Here is a 19,029-nt window from a genome sequence, read left to right as displayed (position 1 = left end):
TTAAACTTATGCATCTGCACTACATATTAATTATCTGACAACAATTAAAATGTCACTTTCCAGAGAATCAGAATTTCAGATATAAAAGCCCACGTAATCCAGGCTCTCGGTCCAAATTGCACAAATGTAATAACCAATGCCGGTTATTCAAAGTAGGCCCATGGTAGTGCTTCTGTATTATTACTAAAGAGATAAGATAGTTGCTCATCCAAAATGTTCCTAAAGTAGTGCTTGCTTTGGCACCACATGTACTAAAATTGGAATGATACACAGAAGATTAGTATAACCCCTGTGCAAAATGTTCCTAAAATCTATAATACACCTGATTTTCCCAGTAAAAGTCACCACTTTAGATCAAGGTGCAAACACTCATATTTAAATGTGTTTTTTTGCCTTAAGTGATTTTGTCAGATTGCCCTTAAATTCTTTAGCAAGGCTCATAAAAAGCAGCCATAGATATAAGATTTAGAAGGACTAAAGAAAGCCTAAGACTATAGGCTCCTATCGAGCCTACAAGTAAGGATTTGGACCTGTATTAATATTCTGTTGCTGCTATAACAAATTACCACTTAATTACCTCTTAATTAAGAGGCTTAAAATACATTTATTATCTTATATTTCTATAGGCCAAAAGTCTGAGTATGACTGGGTTCTCTGCTTAGGGTCTTCCAATTCCAAAGTCCAGTTATCAAGCAGCCTGGCTTTTTGTCTGGATGCACTGGGGGACAACCTCTTTCCAGACTCAAACAAGTTGTTTTGTGAAAATCAGTTCTGAGCAGCTGTAGGACTGGAGTCCCCGTTTCTTTCTGGTTGTCCTCATGTTGTAGAGACCACCTATAATCCCCAGCTTTTGAACTATTGGGGTTTGAGTCTCCTCCATCTCAGAGGCAAAAGATGTATAGAATCTTAATCTGCTTCTTCCTGCTTTGAATCAATTTCTTTTCCTTCCTCTTCTGCCACTCTCTTCTGTTCTTAAGGGACTCAAGTGATTAAATTGGGCCTGTCCAGATAATCCATAAAAACCTCCCTCTTTTAAAGTCAATTCATCAGTAGTCTTGCTTACATCTTTGAAGTCCCTTCTCAGAGGTCGATAGGCTAATATTTGAATAACTAAAGATAAGAACCTTGAAGTATCATCTTTAGATTACTGCCTGCCATAGAATCCCAGAAGCATATCTATTGCACTGGGTGAAAACTAGGGAAAGGAAAACCAGCTTTACCAGAATTATTTATGGAAGCAGCCATGAATCCAAAACTACTTTTTAAAAGAATTTTGGACTTTTTTTGTAGTTTTTTTTTTTTTCAATGTGAGATTTGTTTTATAATTTAAACTTCACCATTACAGAAAATTTGAAAAAATAGAATAAAAATACAAAAACGTCACTGATGGTCTCAACATTCAAAGGTAATAACCTTGACATTTAATGTGCTTCTTTTCACACACTTAGAAAGTTTGGTGTGCCTGCTTCATAATTTTGTATGCCTAAGCAAAATTGTAATCACATTTCTTTGAATTTCTAAATGGTAGAAAACTATCTCTGGGAGAGTTGTTCCCTGGAGAATTTTTGGGAATTCAAAATCGGATGTTTATACCTATCATTAGTGATAATAATTAATTGGCTTTCCTGTTGAAAGCTGCATACATGGGTAGAGGAGAAAGCAACTCAATCTTCCTAAAGGTTTAATCAAATGGACAGTTCAAACAGACGTGGTGCAGTAAGATGGTGATTTCTTCAAATCTTGTGATGCAAGTCAGTGATATGTTTGTTATTATGAAAGTTCTATTCAGCTCTTTAATCTCTAAATGTCCAAAGTCTTGAATTGTTAATTTGGAGTTTTCACTGTCAACTGGAATATGATTCCAAATAACTTTATGAAGTATACAAAGGCATTTAATTTGACTCTTAATATAAGTAAAAGTAGTTTATTATTGCCTTCACATTTAAAATACATCTTAGCTGGATATAAAACTTATTGCATTACAAACTTTTCTGTCAAAACTCTAAACAATCTATCCAATTTTGGCATTTGTTATAAAGAAGACTGAATTCAGGATAATTTGTGTTCTTCTGGAGATAAACAGAATTTTCTACCTGGATGCATATAAAAGTTTGCTTTAATGTATCATTAAAATTGAAAATGGTTCAAGCATTTTCTAAATATAGGTATCTTTTAATGCTTTTTTTCTTGCGACAACAGTATTTTTATCTATATCCCGAGTTTTACAATAAATCACAAATCAGTTTTATATTACTACTTCTGATTATTTTGGTATTATCTTCACTGACACTGACACTGACAACCGACAGATTAAATCTTTACTTTCCAGCTCGATAGGTGTTGTATTCCCTGTCACTGTTTTCATCTTTTTTCACCTTGTACATTGTGGGAGAGTGACTCTGAAGGAGTGACTCAGATATTCCACAACATTGATCCAATTTCTCAGTGTCAATTCAGCTGTTGCACTTTCACTTTCCCTGAAAACAGTTTCTGTTTCATAGAATCTATTTCTTATTAAAGATGTCAAGCAGGGTTCTATAATTTCCTTCCAGTTCTTAGAGGAAATGATTTTCAGAATTTCTGAATCTTTAAGATGTTCTCTTATCATTGTTTCACAACACTAATTCATAATCCCAGGTTGTCGGTATGCATCTCCTAGAAAGGTGAGAGCTATATCCAGTCTGTATTTGCCAAAAGGCAGTGTATAAGAATATCTTAGATCCTGTTATCTGTTCATTCCAATGCCAATCAACTCTCTTCAATGGCAAACTGAAAACATAATTGAGGCTCTAGATTTTAAAACAGATTTGCTTTGTTAGCAATACTTTTCTAGCAGGCAGCTCTTTCAGAAGAGCTTGTCTTCTACCTCTAGCTTAATGTTTCTCTGATTAGGTATAAAAACCTAAACTTGAGTCCCTAACTACAGTTAGCATGGTCTAATGAGAATTCAGAAAGACTTAGTTTTGAATTTCCACTCAATTACTTTCTAGTTTTATAGCTTTGAACAAATTTCCCAATCTCATTGAATTAGTTTTACAATCACCTACTTCTCAAGATGGTCATGTGAATTATATGAAATGGCACATGTAAAGCTCATGACACTGTCTAGACCACATAGAAGAAAATAAGCTTAGTTATTATTACATTCAGTAGTGATGAGTCACCATCAGTTACTCTTTCTTTTTGTCTAGGTTCTCCTCCTTAATGTGGCAGATTTCAGCTAAATATAAAAATCAAATTTATTCTGATGGATGTAATGGGGAGGGGCTAAGGTCAGTATGTTGCCTCGGTAAGTGTCATACTCCCAGGACAGAGACAGTTAATTGCCTTTCCTGTGGATATAGATCATGAATTTAGGAACCAAAAGGCAGAATGTGTCTCCTAACAGATTGCAAACATAAGGCTGTTTAAACTATGACTTTTATTTTTCAATCCCATTTCCTCGGGCTCTTTGGCTGTAGTAAATCCCTCAAGGGTATCATAATACATTAACAGTCATCTCTTATTGTTAGTGTGAATTTGTAATATGTGTATACCCATTCCTTAATAAGTATATTTGTGGATAGCTGTTCTACTTCACAGGGCTGTTGTTAGATGCCATTTTGGAACAAAAAGCTATATTTTAATGAAATTTTCTTATTTAAAAATTATTGATGTCATATTGCTGCATTTCCAGTGGGGTCTTTTACAGATGGTAGTTATGAGATAAATTAGTCAAACTAATCCAATACTGGATAGGAACAAAAATGAACAATTTATTTACTCTATTACTACATAAAACCTATAGTATGCTACTGTGCATTATCAATCTCAGAAGGAGGTGTAGCATATAACACTTCTCATGTTAGTTGGACCACAAAAACAGTTTGAGAGGTGAGTGAGTAGCTGCAGTGAGCACTCTGAGTTCTGCTGAGAAACCTTCGCATCCCCTTGTTGGACACTGCGCTCCATCTTCCAGTTTCTGCTCATTTTTCTGCTAAAACTTCTCAGCTGAAAATGACTTCTGGGGATCTCTCTGAAGCACTAGAACTATCTTTTCAGTTGGAAGAGCTAGAAATGCATGGCAATTTACATCCCCATTCAATCCCACTTCTACCCACTCCCAACTGTTGACCCACAGCCAATGACTGGTGTCAGGGTACAAAAGCCCAGCCCTTTTGCTGAGAAAACTCTCAGCCATAATCTAGACCTCCTAATGGATCAGGGTGAGTGTAGGACATCTCTTGAAGTTATTAATACAACCTTCCCTGGAGACCGCCTTCCCTGCTCTACTTCCCTACATTTGCACCTCCCAGCAGTTTCTTCTTAATAAGTCACTTGTTCCTAAATCCTTGCCTCGGGATCTCTTTCTGGGAGAACACAGTCTAAAGCAGTATAATATTTTGGACCTTTCACTTCAGAAAAATAATTGGAAATACTGTTGTACAGCATGATAATTGCCTTCAGGACACCCAAAAGTGGGTTTTAGAATCTGTGCTTCAACAGCAGCTCAAGTAATTTGATGCAATTTCACGTTTAAGAACAAAGTAACAAGAAGTATATATTAATTAATATTAAACATGCATTTATAAAGAAAGCATTTCACAATTGCTAATTGGTTTCAGCCTCTATTATTGCTTTCTTCAGACACATTTCTGTGCTTTCTTTTGAAGCCTTTTACCCTTTTTTTTTTTTCTCAATTATTTTAAGCAATCACTTCAGGAAAGTTTCACTACCAAGAGTAAAATTTATATTAACCTATTTGAATTTCAAATAATAGTCTATTAGAGCTGGGTGAGACCTTAATGATCATATATTTTAACCCTGTCATTTCAAAGATGAGGAAACTTAAATTTAGAGAAGAAAAGTTATGGCCCAAGGTCACACAGAGCCATCCCTTGTCTTTTGAATGTTAGTCAGATATTTAATCTTTACACAAGGGTGCCTTTCTAATTTTACAGATAATGAGTGAGCTGGAATGCATTACATTTCTGGACTCTTCATTTTAGCTACAATTCTATTCACAAAAATGTGATCATTGCTTTACATAGAACTCTTATTTAACATTCTAAGCTCCACAAATTGAAAATTGATTTTTCTGTTTATCTTCAAAGGAAGAAAGAAAATATTTAAAAATTCATATATGCAGCAAAATGCAGTGAAAATTACTAACGCTTGCCATGATTGCATTTAAAAATGTTTAGCTATTGTAATAAACAATATTAGCCCCAAAACAGAAAGGAAACTCTTCTTTGTTCAAAAAACACAGTTTAAACATGGAGAAGGAATAATTAAAACTTCTCTATTGCTTGTGTAAACATTTTGGTGCAAACAAAGATAGTTTTGAGAGGGAAAGAGGGTGCTATTAGTAAGTATGCTGCATCTGTCCCAGCATATTGGGACGTGTGGTCCTTCTTTGCCTAACCATACAAATTGTGCCTCCTCCACAAAGAGTTCCTCATTGATCTTACAAACAAGCTCTTTTTCTCATATGACCATTTGTCCTAGACATTTCTCTTTCCTTTCTGGTAAGTTATTCCCCCTCTCCCACTCACCCCCTTTCTCCCCCATCCGCACCACACACGCACACATTCAGTCCATTTTGTATCCTCTACACTGGCTAGACTAGGGCATTGCTCATCATTGATGCCTTAGAAAATAAGGTTTCCATTTGATTACTTAAGATTCAATCATATACAAGCTACTAGACTTAACCTGAAAATAACACAATTGCATCCAGTTAAGCCAAACTCAGTCCTCTTTCTGTATTTTGTTTCCAAACATAGAGATAACTAAGATGCTGCTAAGAAGTGGCAACAGTCATTTGCTACACACATACGAAAGGGCTGCCAAAAAAAACTTCTTAAAAAACAAAATATGGGCCAAGCGCGGTGGCTTACGCCTGTAATCCCAGCACTTTGGGAGGCTGAGGTGGGCGGATCACGAGGTCAGAAGATCAAGACCATCCTGGCTAACACGGTGAAACTCCATCTCTACTAAAAATGCAAAAAATTAGCCAGGCTTGGTGGCACAAGCCTGTAATCCCAACTACTCCGGAGGCCGAGGCAGAAGATGGCGTGAATCCAGGAGGCAGAGCTTGCAGTGAGCAGGGATCAGGCCACTGCACTCCAGCCTGGGTGACAGAGCAAGACTCTGTCTCAAAATATATATATATATATGTGTGTGTGTGTGTGTGTGTGTGTGTGTGTGTGTGTTTGGCTTATTTATTTCTTACATTTTAGATTTTGTGTTAAAGAATTCAGAAGCATTATAGGTGTTTAGTGAAAAGTCAGATCATTCACTAGTCTCCTATTCCTTTTTTGCAACTCAAGCTAATTCTAATAGCTAATGATTCTTCTAATTACATTATAAGCTCTGTGAATATTGATCTCAATGCAAATAATGGGAAAAAATTAATGAATAGAAGCAAAATAAAAAGATATTGTAAAATCTCTTCTTTTAATACCCTTGCATGTAGTATAATTCTTTTTGATACTTATGGTAATCGGCATCTGTCTCACTTGTTCTACTATAATAAGACTGATTAAAACATCAGTCCATAGAAATTAAAGCAATATGCAATTATTGCACTGAGGCATCCATATTACAATACCATTTTACACTCTTCCTCATGGAGTTTGAGTGAGTTTCAACTGTTACATCAGCCACTTTAGGAATCAATTTCTGTTCCACAGACTTCAAAAAATTATCTAATTTAGGTTTTAAATTTATCTATATTTCCAAATACCAGCATCATTATTTGGAATCCCTTGGCCTTGTAAGTACTTGTTCCATGTTCAAGAAAAGAGAAAATGGCTCTAGGGTGTTAAAAATTCAATAACCAGAATCAATTTTGCTAACTATCCTTGTCCATAATTAGCCTAATTTGATAATTTGTAAAGCCTACCACACATAATTCTTTAGCAAGCAATTTTGCAAATATTTGCAATGAGAAAGGACATATAGGATATTTAATAAGTATTGAGCAGGTTTTTAAAGGCTTTTTCATGTATTATATCATTTTATCTTCAAAATAACTCTTAAAAGTAGGGATTATCGCTTGCTACTGAGATAAGAAAACCTAGCTGATACAGGTTAAGGTACTTGTTCAATGTCTACAAGGCCACAAAATGGCAGACCTATGCTTTGAACACAGATTATTTTCTAACTACAATCCCATGCTTTCAAATATAACAAAGGCCTGTGAACTCTAGTCATAACTGAAGCACATTTTGAAATTGCTTGTATCTCATTTCCTTGTTTTTAACAATATTAATTTTATTATCAGTTAACTCTTGATGTGAAAACATGTGTTACACTACTTGGGGGTAGCTAAAAAAATAACCTTGAAAATTCAAGCCTATGTGATTTGGGGTAAGTCAATGTCACTATCTATTATCTTCATCTTTAAAATAGAATCCACTTATCTGCTTCTCAGAGTTTCGAAGACTAAGTGATAAAGTACCTGGTACAGGATTTTCTTTCCTATAAAATAATGTTCACATGTAAGATATTCATTGTTGTTATAAGACTAGATTGAAAATTTACTGCAAATTCTTAGCTAGGAAATTTTGTTTGCACAAAGTAGCAATAAAGCGAGTGTTTACAAATCAGCCAATGTTTTATATTGTTATGTTCTGCATGTCAAATTTCATAACTCCAAATCTGCACATGAAATCCTAAATTCCTAAAAGGAGCAAAGGTATCAGAATTTTTTTTAAAGTCTCAAAAATTATTTTTGTCTAAATACTTTCTATATGCTGATTGTATTTCTTTATAATAGGGCAGACTTGTCAGCACGAGTAGCTCACTGAAGGTCATACATGCTAGGTTACAACATCAACGTACAGCTTCTATCAACTGTGAACATGTGTAGGACTAGGTGTTATTACTCAACAATTTTGTGAGAAATGGGACATTATTAATTGAAAAATATCCATTTGTGAACATTGATTTTAAACTTGGCAGAGAATAAACCATTTATTTCCCACTCCCTTCTTCCTCTGTAGAATCTAAGAATTTGCATTTTGCAAAGCATCTAAGATGGATGAGCCAGAAAAATTAAGCACTTTGTATAGAGGGCAAGACTCAGAGAGGCAGAGGGGATATTATTTTTGCACATTGCAGTGCAAATAGGCTCCATCCTAACAATGACAACTTCAAGTGTAGGGAGAAAGGATGGTGGTCAGTTGCCATGAAAATGTATTAAGTATATTTCTGTTCTTCTGGGACAACAGGCACAGGAAAATGCCATTTTTATACTACTGGTAAAATAATTTTTGTCTACATGTATAGCACTTTTCCTATTATAGGATGTGCAAGACCAAAGGCAAATCATGTCCCATGCTCATCCCCATTCTGAAATATTTTGCACACCCACATCAGTACTTCTGTATGTTTTCAAAAACATTCTGTAGCCATGATTGTATTTAAAATATTAGTGTGGCTACTTTGCAACTTAACTATAAATTGCTTAAAGTTATGAAATTGCTTTCCATTCATAGTAACTAAAACCATTTTCAACATGCTAGGAAAAAAGTGGGTATCTAGTTGGTGTTCTGTAGATACTTCTTTGCTTGCACACTGGTTTTCATCCTATGACCCTTTACCCATTTCTATTTCTTGTGATCTCTGAGCCACAGGAAACTGATTTATATGAGCTGCATCACTCAGGCCCCCTTGCCGTATAGCTTTCCACAGGGTTCAGCCAATGCTAGGTGCCAGAGAAGAGCAGAAGGCCGAGAAATGGAGACATCAAAATATTTCTTTCCACCCAACCCCACCCCCAGATTTCCCTGTGGTATCTCCCTTGCTGAGAACCTGGTAGACTCTGTGTTCCTTTATAGAAACAGCTCCGATTGAGCAGTCCCTCCTCTGAGGCTTCAGCCATTGCCCCTTCTGCCTTAGAGTAGCAGTGGTTTCCCTGTCTTTCCTTTCCCATTCTCACTGCTTATTAAATGGCCCCATTCATTAAATTCTTTTAGTCAATCTCTTTTGTATGAGTTCACTATTTCTTGGAACTCTGATACAGCTTGTGAACATATATTTAGGTTCCAAATCCTTTTGAATGTGATATATGGTGGTGTCTTTCTAACTGATTTAATAAATTATTTTTTAATACTTTTAAATTTTTCCATAGGTTATTGAAGTACACACGGGATGTGTTTCTGTTTGTTTGTGTTGTCTATGATTTCTTTTGTTTTGTTGTCTACGATTTCTTTCAGCAGTGGTTTTTAGTTTTCCTTGTAGCCGTCTTTTGCCCTCTTGGTTAGATATATCCGTAAGTATTTTATTATTTATTTTATTTATTTATTTATTTATTTGAGATGGAGTTTCACTCTTGTTGCCCAGGCTGGAGTGCAATTGCGCAATGTCGGCTCACTGCAACCTCCGCCTCCTAAGTTCAAGCGATTCTCTTGCTTCAGCCTCCCTAGTAGCTGGGATTACAGGTGCCTGCCACCACACCCAGCTATTTTTTTGCATTGTTTAGTAGAGATGGGGTTTCATCATCTTGGCCAGGCTGGTGTCAAGCTCCTGACCTCAGGCGATCCACCTGCCTCAGCCTCCCAAAGTGCTGGGATTACGAGAGTGAGCCACCGTGCCCAGCCAGTATTTTCTTTTTTTCTCTACAGCTATTGTAGAAGGGGTGGAGTTCTTGATTTGATTCTCTGTTTGGTTGCTGTTGGTGTATAGTGGAGCTACTGATTTGTGTACATTAATCATGTGGGCGAGCTGGGCTTGAGAACTTGCTCCAGGCTACCTGCCACCCAGCTGTGAAAGAAAAGGGTTTTGGTTTTCTCGCCTGTGGAGTCTGCACACCCGATTCACGCCCTCCCCTGAGTTCATGCCCGCCCCCGAGTTCTGGCGAGGAGGCTTCTCGCCCAGTTCAAATTGGTACAAAGTCCAGCTGGAGGCTTCCTTCTCTCTCTCTGTTGATTTCCCCCCAGCCTCTGACTACCCTGCCCAAAGATCCCTGTGGTGCCTGGCAGGAATGGCCTGCTTAGGGACCCAGCAAGCTCCCAGGGCCTTTCCAGCTCCTTGCTCTACCCCTGCATTTTGCTTGGCTCTCTAAATTGACTCAGCTCCAGGTAAGATTGGAAACTTCTCCCGCAAAGTAGACCTTCAGTTTTCCCACTGGTGGCGCATGTTCTGGTAAGGCGGGTCTCCTGTTCCCACTTCCGCAGTTTGGGCACTCACAGTATTTGGGGTGTCTCCCTGGTCATGCAGGAGCAGTCGGCTTCCTTCAGAGGGTCTGTGAGTCCTCTTGGGATGCCTGGTTTGTTCTTGCAGTTGTTCTGGAGCTAAAATTCACAATGTGAGCCTCCACACACTGCTCTGTCTGTCTAAGTCAGAGCTGCAATCTAGTCCTGCCTCCCGTCCACAATGATGAGTATACTCTCAATAAATTATTTTTAAAGGAAAAAGAAAATATTCTTGTGTATCCCCCACTATCACTTAAACATATTCAAACATCAAATAAGCTATAAATAACTTAAAAATACAACAAAATGATTTATTAAACAAAATTGGTAGTTTTATACCAACCAATTAAAAATTCAAATTAATAACATTTGCTATGACAAATGTTTTGCAGAAATTAAAAAGCTACTTCAAATATGATGCCACAAATACACTTATGAACTTTATGCAAATTTATGGTCTTTTCTCCTTTGAGAATTTTATGTGAAAGACATCACTACCTACGCAAGACATCAGGTGGAAAACGTTGGTACCATCTTGAATTATTCTCATTCACCCTCCCCAGAATTCAATTGCTCCACTTCTAATTTTAATGCCACAATAACATTGCAAGTTACCATTATTTGTATACTGTATTATTATATCAATGTAATGTTTCATCTAATATTGTCCCATTCCAAACTATTCTCCAATTTGAATCCTGTGTCATTGTTATTGCATGCAAACCTATATGTCATGTCACCTCTTTTCGAGACCACTGATGGTCATTTATTACTTCTTTGATAAAGTCAACACCCTTTGCATAGCGGTCTCATATGATCTGACCCTTCTTTGGAATTCCACTACAACAATAAGAACCAACATCTTACACTCAGTGTTCCAGTCATTCTACATATCTTAACATTACTCCCCAGGCAATTCTTTGTTGTGTGGGCTTCCACACTTGAAGTTATCTCCCTAACACATGTTTTCCATTGCTCTTTTTTTGCCTGGCATAATACTCCAATTCATCTTAAGAGTCTCATTCTCTAGGACTCCTTCTCTTAATCTTACTTGGATCTGGTTTAAAAGATCCCACCCTTCTCTCTCACACACTGTTAAAATGTTCAGTTCACACATCTGTATGCCTTCTCTTAGGCTCTCTCTAGACAGAAAATATATCTATCTTGTTGACAGGTTTATTTCCAGCCTTTGGCATGTTTTGGGGATATTTGTAATTGTTACTTAACAAATGAATCAATATACAATAAAGGAAACATTGCATTTGAACATACAGCCACATTTTTTACAGTGATTTTTGGTTTTTTAATTTAAGATTTCTCCATTTTTATCTCAACATATTTGAATTTGAAATGATAAAGGCTCAGTACCCATTTCAAAGTTCCTATTTGTATCTTCAGATACTATATGGAAAAGAAACTTTGGATATTTTCATTCTCTTAAAATTCCAGATAGTGATAGGGTCTTTAAAAAGCCTTTAAAAAAATCTAAAAATTGGACAAAAAAAAATAGGCAAATCGAAAGAAATATTCTCTTACCAATTACCTTTAAAAGACACATCCTGGTGTCTTGTATATTACTAACTAGTAAAATAACATTTTACTTGTGATTTTATAATCTGTGTAAAGCTACAGATAACTATAAATAAAATAAATTTAATTTCATTCTATATAAAATTTCAAAATGGTGACTAAAATAACACTAATCTTAAATTTTCCACAAAACAGAAATAAAAAATGGTCATACAGTGAAATATTTGTTGTATTAAATTATATTATTGAAGAGGTAATTTCTATACATAAGAATTTCTAAATATTTTAATAAGATGCATTCAATATGATGCTAACTCAAATTACAAATAATGTGTACAGTGTACCTACATTTTTTATTGAAAACATGATAAACTGATTTGAAAATAAGTTTATATGCAATTATAGAATGATATGCAAAACAATCTTAATAGATGCATCTTTAGATGACAAGATAGCAAATATCCTTTTTTCTGTGTTATCTGTAATTCCTAGTTTTGCAGAATAATTATGAATTATTTTTAAATAAAATCTTAAAATATTTTAAATTAGGAAAAGAGTTGCTTCTATGTCACTACAAATCTATATACTTCTTGAATGAAAGCAAAACCATTAACATAATGAATAGTTGAAAAGTGCAAGCAAAATCATTATTGTTAAAATCAGTTTGATTACTATAAATCAAGAGAAAATAGAAAACGTTATCTAACACATATTATTTAAAATACAGTGTATCTGCTCTTTTTCTTTTTTATAGCACCACAAAAGGTAAATTCACTGTCATCTTGAACACTAATTACGTCTATTTTAACCATCCTGATATTATTAATGCATGAACAGATTACTATAAATGCAAATATAGATACTTTAGATTTTCTGCTAAGTAAATATGCTGTTCTTCCTACATATAAAATGATATTTGCTTTTATTTCTTTCAAATTGTATATGGACAGGGAGTATTATCTTCTCTAAAGAAAATCTATTCTTACTTATTTTTTAGTTAGGCTTTCACATACCTTTGGGACTGACTACCGTAGAAGAAAATTTATTATTGTTGTTATCATTATTATTGATTATTAATTAAAGCCATATATTTGCCAAGCTTTCCTACTCTCATCATTGATCTTACACAGTAAATTATGTCTATGAAGCAATATTTTATGTAACTATGTCTAATATGCAGTTATGATGACATATGGGTTTGACAACTTCTTTTATTTTATAATTATATTAAGTACATAAAAATATGAACCTGACTTCTTCATTAAATTGATTTGTAGATAATTTCTAAATTGGTACTAACTTGTAAAACCCGAATAAAACATCCTGGACTTAAAATTAAGTGCTTAGCATTGAAAATAATGATCTATTTTTGCTAAAATCTCAATATTTATATCATATTGGACATTGACTGGCTATTAAAATTCAATCCCAAGATTATTTTAATTATTAATACTATGAATAAAATTGAAAACAAAGGAATTTATTCTACCTTTATAGATTATGCAAAAACAACTGAAGGCTAATGCTAAATTATTAAATACTAAATAAATCCTCCCAGAAATAACAATGTATAATGACACCCAAGTTCATAAGATTCCTGGGAATAACAGAATATTCCATCTTCAAAAATTTCTCAAATTATATCTAGTTTTCAACTCTAAATTTGCAATAAAACAGAAATCTTTTAAAGACTGACACTAAAAATTATTTAGATCCTATGGAGCAAAGCTGACAGGAATATATAGGACTCCACAAACTGAGCCTGTAATACTGCTGCCTCTCTCTTTTTTTATATATACTTTAAGCTCTAGGGTACATGTGCACAATGTGCAAGTTTGTACGTATGTATACATGTGCCATGTTCGTGTGCTGCACCCACGTCTGGACCTGAATGTTTAGAATGTGATTCATGCATTAAGCAGATATTTTATCACCTTCTTAGAAATCACTGTAATTCCATCTTTGTAACATGCACACATAGGAAACACATGAGAATCGTGTATGCCATTTTTTCTTTTTCCCTAGTCCTATATAAATTTACTACTATGATTTTAAAGTACAATTCCAGCAGCATTAAGATAAACTTGGAAATGTGAAAAGGTTGTATTGACAATTTAATAATTTAGGGACAGATTTATAATTTGATAATCACAAGTCCCCGGACATACAAATATGCACTAATTGTTGACTCTGGTCATTTTCCCTTATTGTTGCATGTGGTAGCAGGCAAAGCTTGGAGCTCTAGTGGACTGCTTGTGGTGCTAAAGACACCAATCTAAAATTTAAAAACAGTGGAGTTTATTAGAAATTGAAAACATCAATAGCCTCCCCTGGTTGCTCCTTATACTTTTCGGCCTTTTCATTGTCATCCCTAAGGTCTACCGAGAAGCCTACGCTCTCAGCAGGCACAATACTGTACATCGTTGAATCAGAGAATTTGTTAATATCTTTATAGTGAAAATATTTAAGCTCTATATTTGATTAGACTGCAGACAGAGTATCATCAAGAAGAAATAGCACACCCCAGAGAACCAAACATTTGTCTCATTTGGCCTATTATCACCTAGTAGCCAGAAAAATGATGCTGCTGGACTCCACATATGGAAAATGCCACAGTTTTAGCTTTTCCCTCTAGATATTTTACTCAGTTGTTTTACCTTTGATTCACATTTAATGCAGTCAATTTATTATTTTCTCCAAGATCTTTGAGCTAAATGAAATCAGGATATTTTGAAAATACCGAGAAATTGATTATTCATAATTATACCTGACATAATAAAAGAAATGAGCACAGTGGCCAAAGTTCTGAAACACTATGGTTCTTAATAAGCCCAATTTATACCTAGAAAGTCAGAGACATGAAGAAAGAATATGGTAATACACAGAACAATAGTATAACTCCAAAGCAAAAGAGTGATTCCCCCATGCGTATTTGCAGCAGTAGAGAACACTGTTCAAATAAGAGAACAAACAAATATTTCATAAAAAAGCAGATGAGATTGATACCAGAAGGAAAGATGGATGGAAAGAAACAGTAACCAAGTATTTGTTCTTTAAAATAGCAATATTCAACATAAATCAAACTTGCCTTAATAATTTATATAACTAGGCAAATGCTATAGAAAGACCATAAAGGCTAAACCCCAATCCCCTAGGTTTTAGACATGTCTAGATTTAGGTAGAAGACAGATGGAGGCTGGGCTTCCAGAGGTCCACTGAAATGTAAACAGATATTGATTACCAGGTCTCATCACTTTAAATGAATTTTCTTTTACAATAACAGCAGGGAGCTGGCCCTAATATTACCCAACCTACTGGACTTATGACACTGGAATCTGACCTAGGAAGCGGCAATCAGGGTCCCTTTTGGAACTTTTTAATTTGGATTGACAGAGCATGTAAGCAGTGAGATCATGTTCATTTTCTTCTTTGTGCTTTGTGGGACAGAGCAAATCATACTACAGGAAGAAAATTATGAAGCAGGTGCACAGAACAGAACATGGATTAAGTGTCCAGGATCCTGATTGTTTTCCAGCATTAGGAATCCTTCCAGTGGCCTGACTGCATTCTTGTAAGGGAGAAAATATTTTCCTACTTTGTAACATTAGTGCCTGAAATAAAAATCACTTCCATAACTATTACAATTTTTATATGTCTATTAACTTCTAGTTAGTCTTGTCCATATAGAGCCATACCATTGTCAGAGTGTGTCATGGTAGATTTTTACTTTTATTAGTAGTCTTATTTTTGGTGATTTGCCTTGGTGAGAAGTGGCTTAGTAAAGAATATGATATATGCTACCATGTCAACTAAATGGTGCTCAGCACATTTCTAAGTAAACCTTGGTTTGAGGGAGTGATGTAATAGTGATTTACATATTTCCTTTTTGAAAAAAAAAAGTTTCTTGAATTTTGAAAGCTTTTAAACTAAGAATATATCACATAAACAATCAAAGAAAAATAACACAAAGTAAGTTATCACAGTCCTATCCCTTCAAATGAAGAAATGGACTTTATTCAGTAAGTACTGGAAATTCTGAAAAAGAAAAAAGCTCACTTTAGTCAACATATCTGTGAAATTTAGGTGTTAGAATTCTTTAGTAAATAGCATAATATATACTTATAACACCATAGACTGTTATACATAAACTGCCAGAGAGGAAGAACAAAAAGATGAAAATCAAAACTGTGGTAGGACAAATAATGACCACCAAAGAAAGGTGTCTAATATCTAATCACTGGAACCTATAATGTTACTTTATGTGGCAAAATGGAACTTTGAAGATGTGGTAAAGTTAAGGCTTTTGAGACTAATTAATTATCCTGGATTATCAGGGTGGGTCCTAAATGCAACTATATGGGTACTTATAAGGGAGGCAGAGGAAAATTTGAAACAGACAGAAGAGGAGAAAGCAATATGAGCATGAAGGAAAGATCAGAGTGATGCAAACGCAAGCCACAAAAAGCTGGAAGAGGCAAGGCATTAATTTTTTCCTAGATCCTCTGTAGGGAGCACAGCCCTGTACACACTGATTTTATCCTAGTAAAACTGATCTGGTTTTCTAACTTCCAGAACTGTCAGAGAGTAGATTTCTGTTGTTTGGTTGTTTTAAGCCTTCTAGTTTGTGGTAATTTGTACCAGCAGGTCTAGGAAACAAATGCAATAACCAAATATAACCAATCATGAGTGATGTTCTTTTCTGAGAGTTACTGAGCAACTGTTATGAACTGGGTGTTATGTTATTCCCAGGGCTACAATATTGTACCAAATATAAACCACTCCTTTCCTGCCAGAACTGGCAGTGCAATGAAAATCAGTTAATGACATTAGGGAAGAAGCCTACACCTTATTTACGCGAAACATGGACCGCATCATTCAACAGTAACCAGGAGGGCTCAAAGCCTTCAGATTTTTCTGCTGCATGATTGCTTGTGCCATTCCCTAGGTCTGAAATGCTTGACCTGGCTTACTGATAATAGTATAGCAACGGGTATTTTTTGGTTGCTTACTTTGCCATGGGCTTTTTGCATGCATTATGTTCTAATTCTAATCCAAACCTTCAACCTAGATACTATATTATCCCTATTTTACAGATGACAAACTATTTACATTTACTTAATTTAACCAGATATCTCTGTGTTTATTGATATTCAAATTATTACCATTAGAAAACCCCACAGACTGCAATTAGAATACAAATACAATGTAAACAAACATAAAATAGTTATTAAAATTCTAGAAATATTATGGTTCTACTTCCATAAAAAATATCAAATCTGCTTTCAAGACTTTGATAGATTCAGTCATCAAAGTGGTGAGTCTAATATGAAGTTACAGAATAGCCATCGGTATTTGTGTTGGTTCAATGGGAAAATAGCTTTGTTGTAATAAATTATTATTGGACAATTTCAGGATAATTACTAAATAATTATTCTGGTAATAAGCAAATATAAGGCTGAAAATTAGAGTTCATTATTAGTCTTCAGAATCATAACCTAAATTATTTGGGTTTAGTATGGCAAGTTAAGGCAATAATACAAAGGTTTATTTTTTCGTAATATAATTTCTAAGGAACAAAATACTATTTAATTGTGTATCATAATGTGATGTATTCTACATGCTCCAACACTTCAAAAATAGAGCAAATGTATACCAAATCCTGATAAAATATTTGGGAAAATATACACAACACTGCAGTGTATTTCTGTAAGTGTGTGTTTGTGTGTGTGTGTGTGTGTGTGCATGTTTGTGTGTCTGAGTTGTTCACAGAAACAGATATCAGTTTTTATGTTTGGAATAACACTATGAGATGAAGCAAAACGTCTCTAAAATGCAGGTGCTTAGCAAGGTAATTCATCATAGATTTATGGTGATGACTAAGTGATCTAGTACATGTAAAGTACCCTTGAATAATGCCTGGAGCATGTTTAGGTCACAAGAAATGTTAGAAAGTATTACAATATATGAAATTATAACTTAATGTTCATTATGAAAAGATCCATTATCTGATATCAATAACCAATGTATGTATTCTCTGCTGTAATTACACACAAATGTTTAGTATGCTTTAGATTCTTTTCTAATGGCTCCCCAACAAGCACCAAGAGTTTTAAAATTCAGCTGAGTTTAAAACCTAGCTGCATTTATTAGCTGAGTAAATTTGGGCAACTTAAATAACATTTCTGATTATTAATATATTCATTCTAAAATAGAGATTATACGGCAACACTGTGAGCATTAAGTAACAGTAGGGTACAATGTGGATGAAGTGCCTTGGGGATTCAATAAGTAAAAACTATTAATACTACTACTAACAATGGTAAATCATCCAGTCTCCAGTGAAAACACAATATACTTATTTGTTAAATGCATATGGGTATTTTTCAACCCAAATACGATAAAATTTTAAGCTAGTGAATATTGTGATCTATGCATTTTACTTTAAAAAAGTATTCCCCTCAGCAAAGACCACAGGCAGACATAGATAAAAGGTTTTGACAAACACTTGTTAAAATACTGTTTACCTAAATCTTTTCTCTAAGATCTGACAAATAGGCACACCACCTCATAATCTACCCCTTAGACAGGGATTGAAATCTTCTTGTCTTGAATTTCAACCAGTGCAGGAAACCACTCTCCAATGTATCTAACTTATGATTGGCGAACCTCTGGTTGAATGTTTTGACAATTGTAAACTATTACTTTCCCATCTGTTCCTTTTTCATGAATACAGTTCCATTTCTGAAAGATTATTAATATATTTGGCAATATTATAACTCTTCATAACTACTTCCCTTTGGCCAAAATATATCACTATTGGCATATTTCCATTGTGAGATTTACCACATTACATCTTCCATCTTCTTTTTGCATGTCTTTCTTCTCCAGTAGATTTGGAGCATTTTGAAGGCAAGAACCAAATGACAGCTTCAATTTTGTTCCCAAATCATATAAGATTTCTGACATGCAATAGCTGTTTAATAATGTTATTGAATAACTGAACAAAGGATTTTTTTTGTTCTGAAGCCACATATAAGACTTTACACCTTGTTTTGCATGATGGATATAAAAAAATCTAATAACAATTCCAGTTTCTCTCTTAAAATATTAATTTTCAACTGCTTTTAACGTATGACTCCAAAATCCATGTCAACTATTATTCATCTCATATCACTTACTTTTATTATCCAAACTTATTTTTTTGGGTGACAGCAAAAAGCCTGAATTGAAATAAAGAAATATGTGTTTATTTACTTATTTTCAACTTTTATTTTTGAATCAGGGGGTAAATGTGCAGGTTCATAACATAGACACAAAA

The 19,029-nt window shown here is 34.6% G+C and overlaps 1 non-coding gene across 1 annotated transcript; it reads left to right on the top strand.

Annotated features, from left to right (window-relative positions):
• The first annotated feature begins 227 nt into the window (after positions 1-227).
• LOC114677840 (U6 spliceosomal RNA) lies at positions 228-331 on the top strand. Its single transcript, XR_003729273.1, has one exon. It is a non-coding gene; the product is annotated as a U6 spliceosomal RNA (small nuclear RNA).
• Positions 332-19,029: the final 18,698 nt, after the last annotated feature.

This window comes from Macaca mulatta, chromosome 4, assembly GCF_049350105.2.
Source record: "Macaca mulatta isolate MMU2019108-1 chromosome 4, T2T-MMU8v2.0, whole genome shotgun sequence".
NCBI classification, from domain to species: domain Eukaryota; kingdom Metazoa; phylum Chordata; class Mammalia; order Primates; family Cercopithecidae; genus Macaca; species Macaca mulatta.
The sequence above is the reverse complement of the archived record's forward strand: the minus strand, read 5'-3'. Positions and strand labels throughout refer to the sequence as shown.